The sequence below is a fragment of the Sphaeramia orbicularis genome, chromosome 4 (assembly GCF_902148855.1).
Source record: "Sphaeramia orbicularis chromosome 4, fSphaOr1.1, whole genome shotgun sequence".
NCBI classification, from domain to species: Eukaryota; Metazoa; Chordata; class Actinopteri; order Kurtiformes; family Apogonidae; genus Sphaeramia; species Sphaeramia orbicularis.
Genome location: NC_043960.1, coordinates 18,852,305 through 18,877,469, shown reverse-complemented (window position 1 = coordinate 18,877,469; position 25,165 = coordinate 18,852,305). Strand labels below are relative to the sequence as shown.

The 25,165-nt window shown below is 38.1% G+C and overlaps 1 protein-coding gene across 1 annotated transcript in view; it reads right to left on the bottom strand.

Moving 5' to 3' along the window:
• gmds (GDP-mannose 4,6-dehydratase) overlaps positions 1–25,165 on the bottom strand; it is a 247,147-nt gene that overhangs the window by 32,038 nt on the left and 189,944 nt on the right. The gene's annotated exons all lie outside the window — the stretch shown is intronic.

The window sequence follows — 25,165 nt, the reverse complement described above, 5'->3', positions numbered from 1 at the left end:
GGCCAGAATGTAAGTGTATATTATAATTACATACTTTTATGTTTTTGTGCAGCAGGACACTGAGGACACCGGTGAAGAAACCAACAACTTTCTTTTTTTTTTTTTTTTTTTTTTAACATTTTTGAGCTCTATAATTGTGGCCGCTACAAGAAAAACTAAAAAGAGCCAAACAAGCTACTTAGTATGATGTACGCATATCTGACAGCAAAGCAGTGCCTTAATTCATAGCTTCTATACTAAAGAAAACCGCACCCAAACCTAACTTGTGCATGTGGGTTAACAGTGCATGAGAGTATTCTCCCCGAATACAAATCTGTGTTAGATCATGTTGCAGTTCCTCAAGTACATAATCCCTTTTAATTACAGTTTTTATCACAATCAGAGACAGCAGTGTGAGCTTAATGTCACTGAAACTGACAGGTGATTATTTTTTCACATACTTACACACACATGCAGTTTTGACATGTTTGGATGTTTAGCTTGATGTCAGTTCAAAGGAAATATGCTCTTTTTTAACTCAGCAGATCTATTTCAACAATGCATACTTCAATATAGTGTAGTTTACTCCTCAGTAGGTATGCTTTTTTTTGTTGCAGGATTTCTGACAGTATCATAAATAGAATGAAGTGGACATAGAGGGAGGTAGGGATAGTTGATGTCAAAGACCACAGAGGAAGTTAGCGACTTTCTGGCCATGATCAGATAAGCAGACCTGTATGGAAATGTCACTAAGGAGCTGCCTGACAGTATGAGGCACTGCTGTTTCCATCATGACATATCAGAGGATTGTGAAACTGATATTAAATAAACACATGTAGAGCTGGGTGTGAAACGCAAGGGGATCACGGGGGTTGGAGACACATTGATGGACAGTTAAGACCCCGAGTGACTTGGCTCAGAAGATAAAGCAAGTCATCCACAAATTAGAAGGTTCAATTCTTTCCATTTTCAGAGGTGTCCTTGAGCAAAAATAACTGCTCAGTGGGGAAAAAGCCATTTGGAATGTACTGTACATTAGGGTGGTCCTCATATGGGGTCAAATTTTTTTTTGGAAATGTTCGACTCTCACCCCCTAAATTTGTTAGGATGCCAATAAAAACAAACTGTGCAAAATTTCAGATTGTTTTGAAAATATCTGGGGATAGCTCAAGGCCTTTGAATATTTCCAAAATTGTTAAATACTGCATAAATTTCACCATTCTTACAAACGCACGCCACATTACAAAATGGAATGCAACATTGCTTTAATTAACACCCACACATTAACTACATGTGCACAACTACACAATATATCCATAAAAAGGAACAAACAAGCCAAAAAAGTTCATGCATGTATTCACAAAAGATTGTAGAACTCAAGTCAGAATTATCGTCTTGTCTTCAGTTGAGTGATCATAACTGTTGTCACATGTATATTACAAGTATGTTACAAAATAGCAAGAAACAAATGAACAAAAATAGTGTCCTGCATTCATGACTGAATATTGAACTGAAAGATGCATGATGACAATGTTGATTAACAACTACTGTCACTCTGGAGCACTGAGCAGCGTGGCCTTTCTTGCATCGGAGTATTGTCTGTGCTTCACTCAGATTGATATGTTTTTACTGTCAAAGACATACCATGACTAAAACACTAAATGGTGATTCCACACAAATTGTGCACAACAGCACCTTTTGGGGGAAACCCAAAATTAGGAGATGAGGTCAGCAAATCCAAGTAATATGGACATTTTAAGCTTTATCTAGTGATGTGCTGACTGGGTAAAACCACCACATGTGGTTACCAACAGTCAGAATACGTAATGCCCACATCTACATGATCAAATGAACCAATTTCAGCCATAAATCATTAAACAGCATGCCAGAAGCCTGGCACACAATGCAGCATATAACATGCAAAAATACCGAATACGGTTAACTGTGTTATATTTTAAACTTCTTGAGCAACCTCTAAATATTGGTTAATGTTCCTAAAATTTTGCCAGAATTTTTTTTTTATTTATCCTAACAAATTGGTGGGGTGAGAGCATGAACATTTGAAAGTTGAAAAATAAGGACCACCCTACTGTACATAGTATTGATGACTCAACTTGCAAAAAAAGTTATTCACAAATATGACCACAGGAAACATAAAATAGCAGTAGAGACTTTACTGGGTCAATAAACACAATGTAAATGTGCATAAAGGAACAAAATGACTGTTAATGTTAGTTAGACTGTACTGTGCTGCTGATGATGCCCTTATGAGGAGGGGTGTTAGAAAATATCGGTTCTGCAATATATCACGATATTTCATTTCACAATACTGTATCGATATTTTTAGGTATTTAATTCAAATGCAGATATTGTGGAGGTTCATTTTTGTTTTTCTTTATTGTTTATATCTTATTTATTATTATTCAACACTGTTTTATTAAATAATGGTTATCTGAAGCATCCTAAAAGCACTTTTTACTGTCTGAGAGGCAGATGTTAGTTCCTTTGTTTGGGATTGCACAAAAATAATGTTCTAATGTTAGTTATGAACTAATAAGAATGTGAACATTTGAGCAGGATCTTAATCTGTAATGTCTATAAAACATAACTTCAGTTTTAACACAGGAACATTTTGTGATATAGCATTAGACCCTGTTGTGATCAAATAAAAATGTGTTTAGTATTTGTGTATATTTCTGGTGTAATTCAATTCTTCAAGGACATAATCATTTAAAAAAAAGAAACAAACAAAAAATTGCCTCTTTAACAGTATCATGATATATTGTATCGTGATCCTATTTTCATGATTTGTATCATATTGCCAGATTCTTATCAATACACAGCCCTACTTATGGGGACTGTGTGCAGTCCAGACGTGTTGGCGATGCTGTCCCTGTAGGTGAACACTATCTTTCTTTAAAGATAGTGTTGTTGGAACTGGTCTGTGATGCAAATGTGTAATTTAGAAAACATTACCCCATACAATCCGAACAGAGTGGATTTTGATTATTTCACTATCATGGTTACATTTGGTAGAACAGTTGGACTCACCTTGCGTCAATTTGAGAAAACATATCAAATAGAAAAGGAAACTAAGTAAAATAAGGCAGAAAATTGTTCATCATCTGTTAGGCTACTGTGTGTACTGTACGTATTCTGTTACACTATCTAAATATTTGTAGTTGTGTCGTTGAGTCATTGGCTATAGTTGGCTGCCTTGTCTTGAATCCATGTAACTGGATATTGTGGATATTGTGTTTTGAGCGTAACACTGTTTAATGATTTTGAGTAATTAAGTCAACAGACTCAGAACCAACATCTCCATTATAAAATGACACTGCACTGGAACTACTGCTCTGAACTAACATAAATGAATGTAATGAGCTATAAAACTACTGGTTATTGATTTGGGTGCTTTTATGAAACTGGGTTTATTTTGGTACCTGGCACTTTGCCAGCTTTTTTAGACCCAATAATAAAAGACAAATTTACACATATTTCCCCCCAGGATGTACCTAATGATGACCTCAGATAAATGCAAAAAAATTATACTCTTGCTCTGAGCCATCCCAAAATTAAAGAATTTTTGATAAAATATTGGGGCCAAAAACAGGACCAAAATTGGGACAGGAAAGCTACCTAGGATCTGGAAAACATGGCTTGAAATGGTCTTATGTACTGCTATGAATAAAGACACTGTGTTAAATTTGATGATCCTAATGGTTTTTCTAATCCAGACATGCAGATTTTTCATGAATCAGCATTCTCATTCCAGGTTTCGTGTGTAACCCATCGTGTCCACTCATGTTACATGTGGAACCTGCCCATTCAAACACATATAAATTATGAGTGATTTTGCAACAGCTGTCATTTTTGTGAAACACTCTGTCTTGCATAATTAGTTCCATTCCAAAAATGTACCTCTGAGAAAATAAAGAGATAGTCATAAAAATAGTTGCGCGTAATTTTTGTGTCCTTTTTACCGTGTTACATGCAGATTTTTGTGTAAAAAAAAAAAAAAAAAAAAAAAAAAATCTAAAAATGGGTTCTGTCTGAAAAAATAGTTTCTCTTTTATCTCAGTAAATATATATTATTAAAACAGACCCAAAGTGCTTCCAAACTTGCTTCAGAACATTAGTCTACATTTTGTTTGAATTTTTAGCCTCTCTGTCCTGGTTTTAGGGACCAGTTTACAGTATTACATAGTATTAACCAGTATGATAACACTGCTGCATACATGAAGTATATGTAAACTACAAATATATATATAAAAAACACAAATAAATGACAACCTACAGTATACATGGGCTGAATATGGTCACACCGTATCTATAAACGTATTGCTGCAGGTTTGTTATGCAAAACGGCACAGAACACTAAGCTGTATGAACTGCTGACCATGTAGACCATTAAAGGAAACCTGGGATAAAAAGCGTACTCTCTTAAAGTACAATAAAGCAATTTGTTAGACACACTTTTTTTGCCGGCTGTATATGGGCAAACTCCGGCACAGTGCAGTATATTACAGTTTGGACTGAGCTGAAGTTAAAAATTAATGATATTACAAAGTTCTTATCTACTTCTGCTAGCTTAATATCATTTTGAAATGTTTCTGAGTCTTCACGTTGAAAAGTATCTGTGGAATCTGACAGGTTGACAAGCTTTAATATATTGAGACAAATTTTAACCGCAAGTTAAAATGTGAGACCACTTCTGCACTCCTGTCTTTTATCGTTCTCTATCATTTTCCATCCAGGGAAGCACAGGGGCTTGCTGTCAGCTATCTTTCCAGACAGCATTTCCAGGTAAGGGAAAAGTGAATGGCTTTACTGTGAACCATCTTGGAAAGGACACCCAATTCCTCCATAATATACGGAAACCTTTTAAAATAATGCTAATATTTCATGCTTCCTTTGTGTGAAAGTACCGTGGGCCTCTGCCAGACATCCAAACTCAGCACTTATAGCCCGTTTCGTGTGTCAGGTGCCATAAATTCAGCCAGCGGAGCTCAACAAAGCTTGTTCGATGGATAAATCTCGCCGCTCATAAAAGCCATTTGCTTCTTTATGTCTGTCTGGCGTTCAAACATTCACCTCAATCTATCAGCGAGGCAAACTGCTGTCAGAACACTAAGGCCCGCTTACCTCACATATCCCCTTATCACTGGCTTCTGCTAAGAGGAATCTAAAGAATCCTGGAGCTTGGATACGACAGGGTGAAACACAGACACATGCTGGTTTTAAAACACTCACTAATTTCTGACACATGGATTACACAAATCGATCACAGATGTTGGCGCTAACTACTGTTAAAGGGAAGCAAGGGCGGAATAAAACAAAGTAATTGACAATGATGTGTGAATCCGAGCAGCGGGACGATGTTTGCATGATAGTAAAGTCACACTATCACATACTGAGTCGCTGTTTAAAGACCTATAGTACAGTATAGGAACTCCACCCTGTGAAATGGGCTCAGTTTGCTGGCTCAGCACTTCTCCATCCAAACGGCTGCGGTTCAGCTAAAGGTCTCGCTGCCTCGGCCCCGAGATGAAGCACCTCGGAGAGCCAGCAATCTGAACCGGCCCCCTGGCTTTCACCGCCGGCCTCTGACTGACACCGCTGCTCTGCCAAAGACATAAAGCAGGATAATAATAGCTGCTCATTCCGATCCTAACTGAGCAGACAGGCCCGTGGTGTCCAAAACCATATTTAACTGAATGATAACTGACAAATGAAGGTGAATAGCTCCATCTACAACCTTTACCGGAATCAGATCTCTGAGTTCAGCTCACCGTAGTCAGCGGGTCTGTTTTGGCAGGTGATTGACTCGAGTTAATTCAGTGACAGATGTGTACAGAAAGAAAGGATGGAGTTTTATGAAGTAATTTTTGCAACCCTGGGGTGTACTGTAACGCCAATTGTTTGAAAGGTAATCATGGCTTTGATTTTCTTGCAAGGAAGCACAATTTCTCAGTGAAGTCTGATACCTTTTTGCCTTTCCCCAACAGGCAGAATATGGATGGTGTAGATTTTAGATAAACAAAATCCTTTAATATCAGAAAGTGAGTTTTCACACCAATGTCATAGCTGTTTAGGCCAGTGGTTCCCAACTTTTTTTTTGGCTCATGACCCCATTTTAACATCACAAATTTCTGGCGACCCCAGACATTCAAAACGGAGACTTTTTTTTTTGCTCAAATTAATTTGTTTTTGATCATGTAATAGTTTGTTATACTATGTTGCAAATAAACATTAATTTTGGATGACATTTAGGCTATATAATATATACCACAAACAAAAAGTTAAGGATATTCTTAATTTTTGGGCTATTTTTGTCAGTTGGGATTCCTGCACAGCACTTTAGACTTTTTTGTGTGTGAATTGAATTGAAACACATTTTTAATGACCAGACAAATTTTTATTTACAAATGGCAAAAATGACAAAAAAATGACCAAAAAAGAAAAAAAGAAATATCCTTAACTTTTTGTTTGTAGTGTATATAATTATGGACGGAGGCAGAAAAGCCAGGTGTAGATTACTGCACAAAGTGAGAATTTTATTTTCCTTGGTCAGGATATGTACAGTCAGTCCAGCTTGGATTTACAAGGTTGACAATTAATACTGAACAAACAAGAACTCAAACTATAAATTATGAAAGAGCTGCAGCATCTGAAACTGACCACAATGAACATTTGAAAGATAAACAGTACCACAGTGCTTCAGTTTCAGCTTCAGAGTTTGTCATGTCTTTTATGGATTGGGATTGTCTCTCAACTGACCATATATATTTTATTAGTAAGTTTATTTTTATCAATTACTAGAAATTTCAGGCGACCCCATTTGAATTCCAGGCAACCCCACATGAAAAACACTGGTTTAGGCAATAAAAGCACTTCTTTTCTTATTTATTTATTTATTTGAAATATAACATTAAAACAAAACAACAAAAAGATTTATATAAAAAGAAAGGAAAACATTTGAAAAGGAGTGGGATGAAGTTTAATTTATAATCTCCTGCCCCCTTACCCCATCCTTCTACCTACCCTAAATTCCTATGTCAGATCCCATAAGTAACTCAAAAATCCTACATATATGAGACTAAATTCTGACTAAGCACAAAACACTGAAATGCTATTCATATCAAGAACTTCAATTGCAGTTAGGACAAGGTCAGGGTTTGAATATTAATGAAGTAGTTTTCTATTAAAATGTGACGTTATGGACTTTTTCTACATTAACCAATGCTCTTGAATTTATTTCTAATTCTAAGTGCTGCAGTGTTAATAGTAAATATATGCTGTCATCACAAATAAATGTTAAATCAAGTTCTGTTGGCAGAAAACAAAACAAAACTGCTTTTACTTTGATTTGCAGTTATCTTCACGATCAGGGTTTATGCAATTTGAAAATCGTCCCAAAGGAAAATATTCGATCATTTCATTGAAATTAAAAGAAAAAGCCAAGTGTTGCAATATGAACATGAATATGTCTGGGAGATAAGGTTGGCTTTTTGATGTTTTGTTCTGCTGTAATGTATACAACCTGGACAGAATATATCCCACACTCAAATCTTTCATTTGACCGCCTTTAGCTTTGATTTTTACACGCATTTGTCTTAGTACATTTCGATAAACATATGCACTGACACAATGTTAATTTGGATGTAATGTTTCTGACCTCAACCTGACCAAGTGAACCTACCCCAGATCTAAACACTGTCCCCACAGGCTTGTACTGTAGGCACTAGGCATGATGGGTAATCACCTCACCTTCCTCTTTTCTCACCTTAATGCGTCCATCACTCTGGAATAGGGTCGATCTGGACTCATCGGACCACATGACCTTTTCCATTAAAACACAGTCCAATCTTTATGCTATTTATCAAACTGATGGTTGTTTACGAAATGAGAAGCTGCTCACTTTATCAGTTAGAGTTAAAGAGCTTCTTCAGGCTGAAACATATTAATCTTTGTAGTAATTATCCAATGAAAAGCTCTTGCCTATTTGCTGAGTTAAAACCAGGTGGGGACTTTTGTTAATTCTATATTCTATTTTAGTTTTGTAATAACAGCGCAATTAACTCACATAATACATACTGACAGAAGTAATCAGTGCATAGATTATATTTTGTGGTTGCATAATTTTTGGATTACTTTTTTTCAACCATGACAAAAGGGAGGTTAGTTGTGGTGGTGATGAGTCAGTCACACTAATTATGGGACTTTGTAGTACAATATAACTGCATTTTTAGTTAAAGTTTCAGGAGCTGGTTGACGCTAATGAAAGGCAGGTTCAGATGGTGGTATAGTTTGGCGTCTCTAGGGGAAAATTATTGATAACCTTTCAGCATATAATCATTACAGTGGTCTGTGAGGAGAACTAGATTTGTGCACCTTCTCCTGGTTCTGTTTTTAAATATTGCCACATCCATCTTTACAATATTAAGAAGGGGCAGAGTTGCTTCAGATTTCTGCCTATTACAGCTTTAAATATAATATTTAGGTATTCACGTTAATTGCTGCTGTTGTTTAGCTGCAGAATGGGGCGCAAAGAAGAGCTAAAATGCCTAGAATGTCAATATGAACAAAGCATCGGTTACACAAGTTTTAACCTATACTACACTGTTGGCCAAAAAGTTGGAATAATTCTGTTTTCAGACACATTCCTCTTTTTGTTTCTATTTATACACATTAGTAATCAACTTTAACCAGCTGAAATGATTACATACTGAGTGCCAGTTACACTTTATCTATCATGAAAAAATTACATTGCCATGATTATTCATGAGAAGAGATGAAGAGATATTTTATGGGCAACAGTGTATGTGGACAAAAATATTAGGGGACACCAAACTACAGGTTAGACCATTTCCCATTTGCATTGATCTGAAATATTATTGTGGGAAAAAAATGGTATTGTCAATAATTATAATGAGAAATCTCAAAATTTCTTTGGTAAGGTTGAAGGCTCATTTTTATTCTATGCAGTAAATGCTACTTTACAGCATTGCGAAAAATGAAGTAAAACAAAATTTGAAGCATTTTGTAAGCATATTAGATGTAAACACAATTGACTCTAAATATGACATTATGGGCTTATTGCAGTGATAAATGTTGCAACATTCATGCTAAATAAAATTGTATTTGTCATTAAAACCATTAATTTTTTGTAATACAGCCCAATAGTCATCAAATACATCAGGTATTTTTGTATATGTGTCCAAATACTTTTGTCCATATTATGTAAAATAAATCTCAATTTTAATCAAATAACTTAGAACAAACGCCATATGCACTAAGAAGAAAAATAAAAGTAGCCATCTATGTGAATGCAGCTCTATGCGAATACAGACAATCAAAATAAAGAATATTTTAAAAATATTTCAGATGATGGAAAGAGGTAAGAAGATTACCTCTGGTGTTGACAGTCTAAGTGATGATCACACTGGAACCATTGCAGTGAACAGTACTCGGGTCAGGCCTGGTTGGAGAGTTATGTCGAAAAACTTTTTGTCTGCACTGACGCTGCAGGGGCCAGAGCGAAAAAACAAACGTAGGTGAAGAAAGGGCAGAGCGAGCATGTCATTAAACTAATTTCTACAGATTCTTCATCACTCTTTTCCATGTTCCCCTTACAGCAGGCCTGACAGGTATGTAATTTTAGACAAGATAGATTTGTACTGCATTACCCTGTGAACAAATGGCGCTTTAGCTGACAACGTAAGCTTTAAATTGAGGGTTCACTGACTGATAATTCTTATCATCAACCTTAAGGTGGAAACCCAAGCGTTCTCCATTACAGAGTTTAATAACCCAAAGGAACGACAGCCACAAGAATAATAAAAAAGAGCCACATTATTAAAGTAGAATTTTTTTTTTTTAAAGTGAAGCAGCTGACGGGTTGAGGAGCCTCTTGTGTTTTGAAAGGCCTCTCAACTGGACGCCTGAAGAGAATTCCAATCTAATACTGGGAAACTCTGAAATAGCCACCATATTTCAAGCTTCATTAAATAGCAGATATTACGCAACAAAACAGGCCAACTGCTAAAATCTTCTCTGGGGCACAGGAGTAGAAGTGTATGAGTTAGTGCTTGCCAGGAACCATTATGTCAGCAGCGTAGACAAATACATGTGGGGGCTATACCTGTTTTTCTCATTGTTGGGATGAAGAATTTGCTCCATAGCGGGATGTGACACAGTACTTTCTGCCATCCCTCAGCCTCTCCCTGTGCATCCATGCATGAATTCTCTATCAACTTGCATGCAATTTTTTTTTTTCCCCTCTAGAAATCAATAACACTAACTGGTGTTCAAGTAAGGTGGGGGTGGTTGGAGGTGATGCACAGTTTCGGGTGAAAAACTGACACACCTAACAACAACTCAAACAGAGCTTGTCTGGTCTTCTTCCAATCAGAGAAAGTAAAAAAAAAAAAAAAAAAAAAAAAAAAACTCATTCTCTATATGGAGACAGCACTATGAGGATCCTGGGAGTGGATTTATGAGGTCTGGACCGCCTGCATGGACTAAAATGAAACCCAACACCACCTCTGCTTCTTTAACAGAGCCTGAGAACTTCACAAAAAGACCCCATCCTGACTCCCAAAACAAAAGTCATTCTTTGTGTATATCACTGCACTCATGTTGGACAGAGTCTAATCTAACAAGTGTGTGAATTCAGTGTCTTGTTGAACTAATTTATACTGTATTTGAGTAAAATTTGAGTCATTCTTACTTTATATGACCGATACTTCACCTCTATTATATCTCATTGGGAAATATTGCATTTGTTCCCCATTGCATTTGTCTAACTTATAATTACTTGTTTTGTTTTTTTTTTCTCTGGATAAGCGGTACAAAATGGATGGATGGATGTTATTTTTTTTTGCCTATCTTGGCCAGAACTCCCTTGTAAAAGAGGTTCTTAATCTCAATGGGATTTTTCTTGGTTAAATAAAAGTTCAATTAAAAAACAAAACAATAATTTTCCCATAAGAAGTGGCCGATTCAGAGCAACTTTTTAATGATAATCATGTTTGAAACGATTCTTTACAGCTTTGTTTGGTGTTGCGGGAGTCTATTTTGTGTGTTTTTGTATGAGTTGAATTGGCAGTCATTTATTTTCATACGTGACATGAATAAAGATATCATAAAATACACTTACATGATGCAGGACCATGTTGGCAATCTGCCTAATGTTCACAGTTTCATAGCTTGGCTCCACATTATCCTCTATTAAAATTACTCTATTAATGTAATGTGATCAATAGTACTTTTACTTTTAACACTTTTACTTTCCTGTACTTCAGATAATGACAAAGTATGAATTTGTTTACCTTAGACCTTGTATCTGCTGGTGTAACTATCTTAACATTTTCTTAATTCTGTGTTGTTTTTTTTTTCTTCCTTTCATTAGGCATTTGACTAAATTCTTGATACCTTTTCCTCAAATCCAGTTCACTTTTCAAGTTTCATAATACTTCTCCTTTTCCATTTCACCCTTTCACTGATGTGTCATCCTGTCACACCTATTTTGTAAAACATGATAAAAACAAAACAGTCCAACACATGCTGTTCCCAACCCTATTGAGCAACTCCAGTATCTGCATAATCCTTCAGCTGCAATGTACGGTTTTATTCCAGAAACTAGAATCTGTGATAAAATGGAAGAGATATCTGAAATTCTGATAATAAACTGCTCATATATTGTGCATTCAGAGGTAAAAGATAGCGGGTTGCACAGTGCTTCCCATTTGTTCTGGCAACATTTAACAGATCGGCTAAATATATCATCTTGCTTTAAACTCTTGAACCCTGTTTTTCCCGTTGAAATTCTGTCTAAAGCCATCTTTAAGTTATAAAAAAAGAGGTAATTTTCCACTTTGCATGACACCATCACATATATATTACGTCTGTGCTTGTTGTTCCAACACTTCACTGGAACTGTATGATGCTTCAACTTAATGAAATATTCAAACCAACATGTTTTCAAGGCTGCATGGTATCATCGGATGGAAATGTTCAAGAGCTTTCTATACACACTTGTCATTTTATATACGTTCCCACAGTTGTACTTGACATGTTGTATATCTACTGATTATTCAAAGCCTTGACTATACTGTAGAAGTCAAAATAAAGTTATGTGGGTTTGAACAATATCTTGCACCATAAAGAGAACAGTGTTAAATGCAGAAACAGAATCAGCAACAGAAACACCTGAGTACTGAGACCTAGAGATTTCTTTACAACTGTCCTGTTTATTGTGTTGTTTTTAATGTCAAATGTCTACAAATATTTGCGTGAAGTTTCTTTTATTGAATGCAACCAACTGCAGAGCTGTGTCCAAGGAAATTTCCCATCTGGAGAAACTTTTTATTTTACAACATAATACATCACTATGTGCTGATTCATTGTGTTTTTGGTGAAGCCTGTCCCTCTAAATAAGAAAGCAAGAGCTTTTTCTGTAATTTTCATCATACTGTTATTGACATTCAGCATTCAGTTATACAGAAAGAAAACCACTGAGTTACACAATACAATGGGATGGAAGATTCTTTTAGATAAGGAAGGCATGAGGAGGGTGAGCTTAGTGTGTTTCCAATTACAATATTCTTAGAAGACTCAAAATTCAAGAATGTTTATTGTCATTATGTGCCGTCTTCATCCACTTATCCGGGTCCGGGTCACGGAGGGCAGCAGCCTCAGCAAAGAAGCTCAGACAGCCCTCCCCACAGCCACTTCCACCAGCTCTTCTGGGGGAATCCCGAGGCGTTCCCAGGCCAGCCGAGAGATATAATCCCTCCAGCGTGTCCTGGGTCGGCCCCAAGGTCTCCTCCCGGATGGACATGCCCGAAGCACCTCCCCAGGGAGGCGTCCAGAAGGCATCCTCACTAGAAGTCTGAACCACCTCAACTGGCTCCACTCGACATAGAGGAGCAGCAGCTCTACTCTGAGTCCCTCCCCCTATCTCTAAGGCTGAGCCCGGCCACCCTGCGAAGGAAACTCATTTCGACTGCTTGGACTCGTGACCTCATTCTTTCGGTCATCACCCAGAGCTCATGACCATAGGTGAGGGTCAGAACGTAGATCGACTGGTAAATTGAGAGCTTCGCCTTTTGGCTTAGCTCCCTTTTCACCACAATGGACTGGTTTAGCATCCGCATCAATGCAAACGCCGCCCCGATCCGTCTGTAATAAGATCCCAAGATACTTGAACTCCTTCACCTGAGGGAGGACTTCCTCCCCAACCCAGATTGGGCACTCCACCCTTTGCCTGCTGAGGACCATGGCCTCAGACTTGGAGGTGCTGATCTTCATCCCAGCCACTTCACACTTGGTTGCGAACTGGCCCAGTGAGAGCTGGAGGTCACTGCTTGATGAAGGTAAGAGGACCACATCATCCGCAAAAAGCAGAGACGAAAATCTCCCGCCACCGAACTCAACCTCTTCCCCCACCCGGCTGTGCCTAGAAATTCTGTCCATAAAAGTTATGAACAGGACCAGTGACAAAGGGCAGCCCTGGTGGAGTCCAACTCTCAGGCCAGGTTCACACTCCTTCAGTACAGGGACTGAATGGCCATTAGCAAGGGGTCTTGTACCCCGTACCACCCCATACTCCTGGAGCACCCCCCACAGGATGCCCCTGGGGACACAGTTGTAAGCCTTCTCCAGATCCACAAAACACATGTGGACTGGATGTCAAACTGCCATGTCCCCTCCAGTACCCCACTAAGGGTATACAGCTGGTCCACAGTATACAGCTGGTATACAGCTGATCCACAGTTCCATGTCTGGGAAAAAAAACGCATTGCTCCTCTTCAATCTGAGGTTCAACTACCGACTGTACCCTCTTCTCCAGTACCCTGGCATAGACTTTACTGGGGAGGCTGAGGAGTGTGATCCCCCTATAGTTGGAACACACCCTCTGGTCCCCCATCTTAAAGATGGGGACCACCACCCTGGTCTGGCACTCCAGAGGTACTGCCCCCGATGGCCACACAATGTTGCAGAGGCATGTCAGCCAAGACAGCCCTACAACATCCAGAGCCTTGAGATACCCAGGGCAGATCTCATCAACCCCCGGCTCTGCCACCACAGAGTGTCATTATGTGCGCATAATGACATTTTTCTTAGAGGGAGCTCTTGGCTAGATAAAAAATAAAAAGAGAAAATATAAAAACAGTCAAGAATATGTACATCAATGTAAAAACACAATAGAAATAGTGTATCAAGGCTTTGTACACTGTATTTGAAAGAAATGTAAAACACAGTATGTACAGTCTAGTGCAGTAACAGTGCAAAATACTATGTGCCATTAGGATGCAATTGTGTGCAATATTGTGTGCAAATAAGGTAGCAATGTGCAAATGAATCACAGTCCCAGAGAAATTGGCATTTTAATGGGAGGAGGCAGATCATGTTTTGATTGTCATTGTCTCCATCTTTCTTTAGCTTTACACTACCCAAACTAGTGATGTTACATGCAGTTCAATAATAGGCTCGTGCACAGATGAACTCTACCTATGATTAGTAACTGACATGATCAGTCTGCATGTTTACATCAGCAGGGACATGGGACATCTGGGACACAGCTCTGATGAAATGACAGAAAAACAGTTGGGGTGAATATGGTGTTTCAAATGCAGTTTTGTGGATGATGACTTTGTGTTTGAATAGACGTGGAATCTTTACCATTTGTGGAATGAATTGTGTAATTTTCATTAAAAAAATGTCTGGGCATGAACCTGCTGATTTAAGACCAATATCAGAGAGTTTACACAAACCTAAATGCTTCTTACATGTCTAGTATCATGTACATAACTCTGACTTACATAGCTATCACGGATTTGGGTTTCAAGTTGCTTTAGGGGAGCAACATAAAACCCTATTCATATGCAGCGGTTTGCTGTACCAAAAGTCATGTTGAAGTAGATATCAAATTACACTATTAAAGTTGGCAATACCTACAAACATAAGGGCCTGAGGACAGAGCATATAACATGTCCTGCTGTTATGAAATATAATTAGATGGAGTTTCATTGATGTAGCCTCTCTTATTCATTAAAACATCGCACTAAATTTAATTTTAGCATATTTTTGGCTTGGAAAGCATTAGGGGAAGACAATGTGAGCATTGTTGCTTGAGGTTCACATGTTCTTTTCGGTGTACTTCCTGTTCTGAAAGCGTGTGACATTTTTGTAGGGTGTGCACACTTTTTGGTAAGCTTTGTTTGTCGATTGTTGTACAAAAACTTTTTCGTCTGGAGTTTTTTTTTTTTACTTATAGTTACATGTATTGTGCCATACAACGTGAGCTTATGATGCATTGTAATTTTTTGTGAATGCAGGTAAGTGTTTTCAGTGTGATCCACCGAATTTGTGATAATGTCCTTTAGCTCGCAACAAATGATGTCCCTACACCCATTGGGTTTTTCTCTGGGAGTTGTCAAAAGATGCTCCGATATACATGAGATCACTAAGTGAAATAGTGAAGACAGGTTGCAACAATTCAGCACAAACCCACGAAGAATGCACTCGGGTACAAACACTGATGATATCTAAATGTGTCAGAGTATCCGACGCTCAAATTGTCCTTAAGTTCAATAAAGCCCGACAATGCAAAACATTATTTAGTAACCAGATCAGTCAGGTGTGTCTCTGTGACGTTGATGACCTCAGCAGGTGGGTTGACTCTCCTTGCCAACAGTCATAAAACATTACCATAACACCAGCCGTCTTTATTCCCCTGGATCACTAGAGCCATTGTTTGAGCGTCTCTTCTAGTGACGACAGGAGCGCTGATGTATGAGAATATGCAGCAGAGTGTGTTTCTGGTGAATCTGCTATGCACATTTCACTGCTGGAATGACAGCCACTTGAACATGAAGGAAGTTTAGAAATGAAACTTTTGCACATGCACACATTTACGCAGACAGGCAGCTGACAAATACCAAGGTGTGGTGTTTCAACGGTTCTATTTTTAGGGGTTGATGTGGGAGCTTTTGATTCTTACCTGTATGCTTTATTCACTATAACAGGCAGGGCAACTATACTCTCACAGGTGTTCACACAAACCACATCTTTCCACATTAGAATAACAAGACAGTTTCGTTCACAGCAGAATAACTTACATTGTTGCATTCTGAGCAAATTATACAATGACATAAGGGATGGGGTGGTGTCATTTTGCATTTGTAACATCATGTCTGCAGTCTGTAGATGATGTGTTTTGAAGGACCTGCTCATCCATAATGATTCTGTCCAGTATTTTCCTTCTGTTTGATTTTTGTCTGATTATTTGATTATTGTCTGTTGTGTGCCCCCACCCCCCCACACCACCACCACCTGTATTTCCTTCCTCTTACAGCAGTTATCTGGCAGTTACAGTATAAATCACTGTTCCTAATGTATTGCTTATTAAAATGAAAGTAAAAAAAAAAACAAAATGAATATGAAATAAATCCAAGCATCAGCTCATATGACCATACAATGACGTAATGTTAAGATTTTATTTTACAGTAATATCCTATTCTTGTGCAAAACTGCAAGCAAGGCCACAGAAAATACACACAATAGAAGATGACCTTTTCTACACAAAGCTGAACACGCTATCAACATATCAAAGATAGACAGACGTGTTTCTGTCATACACCTCACCACCTGCTTGTATAGCATTAAACAGACGGACCACATACTAATCTGAAGATTTTCAGGTGTTAAAAAAATACATCAATAAATAAAATTGTCAACATTCCATAGTGTAGATGCAGCAGATCACAATACTGACCTGAATGAATGAGATGTCAGGCTATAAAACATATACCCTGTCCACAGTAAAGCAGGTATTTGAGATATAGATATTTTTCTCCATGTTTGAGCCTCTTGTCTACATGTAATCAGTATTTTAGATTGCAAAACTTGACATTTTTGTGGAAATTTTTAAGAAACTTGTTAATTTTCACATGTATTATTACTCTATGTAATGAACCTGCATCTGAAATGTCAAATACAGGTGATATACTGTAGATATACCAGTCAGTGGATTACCTGTATGAGATCTAGGTCAGCACGGAAACATTTTGAGATGGACCTGACCTCACATGTACTAATGTTGTGGTGAAATCTTTATCTAGACTTACACAACCCAAACTAAAAAGGTCACTTAAGTTCATGACTTAGCTTGTTGTTTCTGCTCAACGTCATTATGAACCTAAACTTCCACACCTGATTTGTCAAATGTTATCTGTGCTATTGACAGTTTTAAGGCCACCAAAATTAATGGCCTGTCTGAAAATTTGTACCGGTCTGTACAATTTTTTTGTGTCACAGGGTGGACTTTTGGAACACAAAAGTTGTGCGGGCAGAATTACTTTTAAAAACAGATTTGGAAATTGAAAATTCAAGTTCCCAGCTTGTGACGGATTGGCTAATGCGCAATGGAAGCTCCGTTTTGTAAGTTAAAATATCGTAACATAGTTTTTACTTATATTTTTATGGTGATATTAACAATGATTTTATATTTTCATTCTTCATTGGTTACTTACCTTGACCAAACAGACTTATAATAAGGTGTATGCTCTACTTAAGGGGTACCTACAATTGTATTGAAATATTTGTATTCTGGGGATAAATCTGGGAAACATATTGTAGTATTTACAATTTCAGGTTAGAGAGGATTTATTAATGTTTATGGAAGGATCCAGGTCTTAACTGAGGAGTCGGACTCCCTGATCCCTCCCTGTAATTCAAACCCTGGTTCCTTTTCTTGAAGTATGAACATACACTTGAATTATCACTGCTACTCTAAGTCAATAAAAACTAAATTTATTCCAACTACCAGCTAGACTGAGATCTGATCAAGCACCAGGATGTTGCCCAGGGTCAGGGCAAAGATAAGAACAGGATTTATTTGATCACCGTGCGTCCTCTTTTTGCATAAACATAAAGATAAACCTCAACTTCAAATCACAAGCCATATATTTGTGTCTTTTCATGTGTTTGCAGCTCAAACTTGACCAAACTCTTTGCAGAAGCTATGGTATGTAGCTGAATTGAACACTTGTTAGAGCTGTACAGGAATAAACTTGCATATTTGAAACAAAAGGACGATCAGTCATGTACTGGCAGTACTGACAGTATGTGACTGCACCGTAAGGAATGCTGGTACGTGACACTAACAAAGGCTAATTTACATGTGCTCCTCTTTATACATGGGAACCTAGGTGGTGATTCCTTTCTGTCAATCAAGTTATGGAGCAGAGATAAACTGCCTCATACTCATTAAAATATGAATCCCAACATCACTGTAGTATGATGATCATGTGAGGACCTGGCATCAAAGTTATTTGCTAATTAACTGACTGGAAATAATGCATTAATCACTGAAATATTTTCTCAAGTCCAAATGACAAACTTTAACTGAGTCCAAGGTTTTTTCTTTTTCATTTTCTTTTGATTAATTCAGCTTTGATCTCTAAGAATTTAGTAACAGGGATTTTACTTTTAAGATTCCACCTTCTAGTTGCATCTAATTCAGAAGTTTAACCAGTTTAAAACAAATGAATCACAAGGTGGCTATGTCTGGATCTGTGTTACAGCTGCCAAGACATTAACAGCTCATAGATGACAATCTTTCCAAACTGTCACACAAAAATGACTTCCAGATTTTGTAGATATTGAACACATGGAACACAGAACAGCTACTATCCTGTCATGCTAAAAATTAAAACATTGCTTCAGTGATGCACATTACATCAGGCAGAACCATTCTGTCTTGTTTTGGGATTTTATTTGGGTTAATAACTGTTATATGGTACCACATTCCTGTACCAGTTTTGTTAATATGGAAACAACAAAGAAACAAACAAACAAAATAAGAGTATTTTGCCCAGAAGGGCATTCCTGTGTCCTCCACTGACAGTTGTTGCATCACTGATATTCAGACACAGAGTGTGTGCAAGAGCAGCAAAGGTGAGAAGGTGTGGTGAAAAAAAAAATGACAGCGGAAGAGTTTAGTGACGCGGACAGGACAGAGAGAGATAAAGACAAACTGAGAGACAACTTCCCATTTATCACCACTGCCTCCTGCTCTGCCTGAGAGGTTGGACAAAAACCACAGAGCTGTCACTCAACTCTCAGCAGTTTTTACCTTCCAGCGACAAGTGAACTTGGAAGTATGACAGGTCGGCTGCATTAGCACCGTCACCACAGGCATGTACATGCACATACACATACACCGACTCAGCTACAGGACGATGCACATGCTTACGGGCAGACAACTAATCATAAGTAATCCCAGTCCAAAGCTGGCATCCATCAGAAGACAATAGTATTTAACTTGAAGGCAGTCTGCAATAACTAATTCAGTTTGCAATTCGGTTGTAAATTTCTTTTTTTTGCCAAATATGATATTCACATCCTATTGTTATTACATCCATCCATCCTGTAAGAATGCGTAAACTCCACACAGAAAGACCTTAGCCAGACCAGCCTCAAACCCAATGCCAACCAGTACACCACCAGACACAATACTTACCTACATCTGTGAAATGGGGCTGTTGGTGTGGGGTCTGGATGTCTAAAATATAAATTACATACAAAATAATATAAATATGAGAAATAAAAATAAATAAATGTCCTTATGTGGTCTTCTCTTGTGAAACTGTGCCTTTAAATACATATCTTTAGTGTGATGATACTGTGAGCAGTTGCCTAAGGGAAAATACTGCTATTTATTTATCTTTCCAGTGACCTAGAACATAAACATTTGATTCTCCATTGAACCAAATCCCAATTTTATCATTAAAACAAACCGCAGCAATGACAGTTAATGATAAAAGTGGGATCTGGTTCAATGGAGAATTAAACATTTATGTTGTAGGTCACTGAAGATAAGATAACATAAGATAAGATAAGATAAGATAAGATAAGATAAGATAAGATAAGATAAGATAAGATAAGATAAGATAAGATAAGATAAGATAAGATAAGATAAGATAAGATAAGATAAGATAAGATAAGATAAGATAAGATAAGATAAGATAAGATAAGATAAGATAAGACTTTACTGATCCCACCATGGGGAAATTTCACAGTTAAGAGCAGCAACATACAACACACACGTGCAAAGCAAAAAGACAGGTAGAAAAAAAAAAAAACACAAGTGAGAAATGAAATATTAAGGTAAAAGAGAAATTTGGTATTTATATAAATATTTATATGAATAGAGAATTAGAACCGAACATAATTCTAATTTTTTATATATATATATATATATATATATATATATATATAGATATATATATATATATATATATATATACACACACACACACACATATATATATATATATATATATATATATATATATATATATATATATATATATATATATATATATATATATATATTTTTTTTTTTTTTTTTTTAAGCGTAATAAAAGACCTCTCAAAAATTCCAGAAACTCCACAAACTCTTCCTGTCAAACATGGCATCTGATGGGATGAAGTACTTGAACACACCCTAAAGCTCTAGATTACTCCATATAATTTATCTATTATGCTGCTCTAATCCACCAATTTAGATTTTGCCACCTGTGTTCTTTCTTAGCGCAATGATTTAGGGCCCATTTTTATTCGTTGAATCATGTAATCCTGAGATGAAGGATGTAAGCAAAACAGTATTTCACAGTCAACATATGTGGTTCTCAATCCAACCTGTCTTCTAACTGAGGTCGTTATATGATGCAGTTTTATTCTCCTTCGGCTCTTATCCCCATTGCTGGTAGAACATTATGTCCATGTAAATGCCGCAGTCACCATGCTCTTATGTGCATACTGGACATATAATATATATCCTTTACCATGGTAGGCAACCAAAACTATTCATAACCATTAGACCACAGAACACAGTGACACACCTTTGCAAATGCTCAGGCAGAGTCTGCTCACCTGAGCCAAACCTCAGCACTGGCAGGAACCCATGAGGTGACAGGCATGACTGACAGCTCTGCAACAGAAACACACTGGAAACAAACAGCAGCAATGACAGTTAAACTCAATTCAAAACAACCCTGACAGCTTCTAACCACATACAGTTCACTTTCATTTGTGAAAATCTAATGAAAATGTTGGTAGCTTTATGTTTTTATAAACCAGTGTGTAAAACATCCAGTAAACGGTCTTCACAACCTCAGACAAACAGACTATCACCTCTGCAGACTCTGGGCATTTTTTCCCAAATAAACACAGACAAGTACACACATTTACAAATGAAATACACACACACACACACACACACACACACACACACTTGCACCACATGTGAAGCACACCTGCATACTGAACCCCCCACAACCCTCCCTGGCTGCGCCCTCCTTTCCCAAGGGGCTCGGGAGATAAATGAGCTCATGTCAGACACACACACTGACAAGGATAATGATGAATTACATATATATTAGCACACAGCCTGAGGACACACTCCACTCATGTACAGCGCTACACAAAACACACACACACATATATATACACAAGCACACAGGCTCCACATGTCCAAATTTTCTTGCACCTAAACAGCAAACATGGCAGTGAAAGAGTCTGAGTCAGCTGGATTCGTAATGCACACACACACTTGATGACAGGTATTTCCACTTGAGGAGAGCCACAGTGCTGAGCTGTGAGCCCGGTGTCACTCACTTCCTGTCTGCAGGGGTCAGAGGTTAAACACTCTTCAGTCTCTTTAAGCCTTACTATTGAAACGGAGAGACAGTGAGAGAGAGCAGAAAAACGGCGTGTTGTAACCGAACCGTCTTTTCTTGTTACACATGACATCTTTACTGCATTTCCCTCTGTGTTACATGCTCTGAAAACCACACACTATTCAACTAAACTCAATAAAGTCAGCTCTACTTGCCGAAGATACAAGTCAGACACATTTACAAACTGTAATATACAATCAAACACACTAAGGCTGCACGGTATTGGAAAAAAGTGAGATTGTGATTTTTTTTTTTAACCCTGCGATATATATTGTGATATGAAAAAATGCAGGAGTTTATAATAGCTGTGTGGTGCCGACGTAGAAGGTCAAACAAATTAGTTGTGTTATCTCTCGCTGTGGTAACAGATGCAAGGAACTGTTGACACAGAACACATGTTTCAATATCATCCTTCTTGTAGCCGAAATAATTCCAGATAACTGACGTTGCTTTTCTTTTTGGCACCAAGTCTTCGTTTATGGTGATTTTCTCTTGTTCGTTACTCATTTTTCAATGTTTTTACCAGCGACTCACTCCAAACTGATTAAGAACGATTGTGATTGGTGGATGGCTGCGTGCAGTGTGTGTCACATACCCTTGAAATTAGATGAGAAAACGTTGAGTTCATTTGCCTCCTACACTGCAGGATCTGCGATGTGACTATTGCACACACGTACATCGCAATGATGATGCTCAAACGATATACTGTGCAGCTCTAACACACACCAGCATAATGGGTGTGTTACTCAACAATTAGTACATTGACATATTGGCAGAATGACAGTTGTTTAAATCGTATGCATATGATCCTAAAACCAACAAGACATCATACCTACAAGTAAGCCAAAATACAAACATTTCAGATATCACTATAGAATGTTGGATTTTCCCTGTGATAGCACAAGAGCTAAGGATTCATTTAGGCACAAAGCAACTCATGATTAGGATAAGATAGTTGACACCCAGACATGGTTGAAACGAAGCATTTATTGGTGCTGACTGATATGCAAGAATAATTGCATAGCAAGTATTGTGTTTGTGATATGAGTCACAATTTGGAGAACATAAACTCAATATTAAAATTGTGTTATTTTTAGTAGGATCTGGACTTAAAGCAGTGTACTCGGGCCTTATCGGAATTCCACGCAGCCGCAGCAACAAAAAGCAATGAAGCCGTTTCTGTGTTTGTTGCTGCTGTGATGATACTGCGGCTGCGTGGAATTCTGAAAAGGCCATTCCAAACTGGTTTCAGTTTGGAAACTGGTTTCCAAACTGGTTTCAGTTTGGAATGTAAACAAACAGACTGCTTGTGATGGAGTCAACTTTGAAGTTATTCACCGTGAGGGAAGTGATTCAGGTATGTAATTGCGGAAAGACTAACGGATTCGTGATACTTAGGTTATCACTCGGGTTTTACAGACTTTATGAAAAATTGGTGCTGAATGTCATTTGCTGCTTTAACGATTCCATTTGTAGGACGACACACCACAATGTTTCATGTTTTATGGCATGTTAACTTTCATTTGTTCATTTAACAGACCGCTTGGTGCAGGATGATGGATGGTCGCTGGGGTGCTAGAGCCCATCCCAGCTACCAATGGATGAAGGCGAGTTACGCCCTGGACGAGTCACCAGTTGATCACAGCGATGGCACATTTTAAGTTTTCATTAAAAAAAAAACGCACCTGCTTCAAAAATTTTAGGTTGAATTAAATGTTGTACACGTGGCCGTATTGTGGTTTAACAAACACTGGTCCTTCCAGAAGGTTTGCCCAAGAATATCTCCAGACTGGCGTTGCTCTGTCTTATCATTTTTGCATTTATTCACATGACTGCAAGAGATCACAAATGTAGATCTCACCTGTTTTAGCTCCTTGAAATAGTTCATTACTGTTACATTTTTCTGGCATGTTCAGCCTAAAAATCATACATTGCTTCTTCGCTCTAAGAACAGTTTGATTTGCAGCTCTCTACCGATGAGTTTAACCAGTAAACCAACAGTAGCAGTGGTCGAGTTTGTACAAAGTTACCTGTGGCTGTGCTGGTTTAAATTTTCCTTGCAACTTAAAAGTCATTTAACAGCAGAGGTGGTATTTATGGAAAGCCAAGACAAAGCCAGTGAGGACATAAGAGATATTCAAGGCAGAAGCAGTTGAGTTATTGTGATTGTAAGAAGTGTTTCCTGTTTGTTGAGGGTGTAGTTTCTACTGGACAATACTGATCTACAAAGAACTTCTGTCAAATTCTTGAAATAATGGCTAAAGTCTTCATTTTCAGGTTCCTCAAGAGTCATATACTCATATATTTGATTCAGTTTTTTCAAAGACTTAAAAATGATGACTTAGGCCATTATTTGAAGAAGGTGACCAACCGAACAAAGATGAAAATGCGATTCAATGCAGTCAAACTTCAACCTCAGAAAATACCTAAACTTCTAAGCAGCACTTACGAAAGTGTGAAATGCACATGGTTTCTATTTTACACCGAAGCCTCGTTGCTGCTGTTGTCTTGCTACATTGCAAAGCTGTCTTCACAAACGTCACCGGCTGATGAAATCTAGAAGTGGATGTTTACCTGCAATCTATCACATGTTCAATACGTTTCTGATTTACTGATGGACTTGGTTGTGTGATATTTCCATCCACGTCATATGTCAACACATTAGGCGTCAAACACTACTGGGAATATTTGATGTATTGCAAAACCTCTTGAAAAGACTCCTAATAGTTTTTGTTGCTGGCAGCTCACTGTCAGCTGACTGAGTTCACCTGTTGACCGGATTCTGGAGCGGGCTTGAGTTTGGATTCAGGGTTAGGATCCTGAATGAATGGGTCGACATGCACAAAGCATACAGGCCCAGGTGTGTGGCTGGTGCTTCCATCCCTGCAGCAGTCAGTCATCAGGGCCTCCATGTTAATCCGCCACCATCACTCAACTGGATCTCAGCTCTAATCTCGCCAGGCCAAAGCTCAGCAGAGGGGCGCTCACGGCTTTAAACTGAAAACCCGACAGCTAATCTCGGCCACAACACTCCAGGGTAACCTTACACTCTCCCCGGGGAGCAGCCACAATACCTCAGGGCCACAGCGATGAGAGAAAGACCTCCCAAATGTCAGACACTTCTCACCTAAAGAACCTATTGACTTATTTCCTGAAATTGACACACACAGTTGTTATGAAAGAAGCTACTGACTCATACTGAAACAGCTCCACAGCATTATTGCCTGTGAGAGTCGATTCACCATCAACCAGCAGGGCATTTCAATACTGCTCCAAGCACCCATTCAGCACCAGGATGGAGCCAACATTAGTCTTACTGAGGTGGACGGGCATGTTTCCAGCAGTTTAAAAGCATACAATAAAGAAGCTGAGGCTGTCAACGGGACCCACTATGGCTGATAAGTGTAAGGTCCCAGACACAATGACCGGCAATC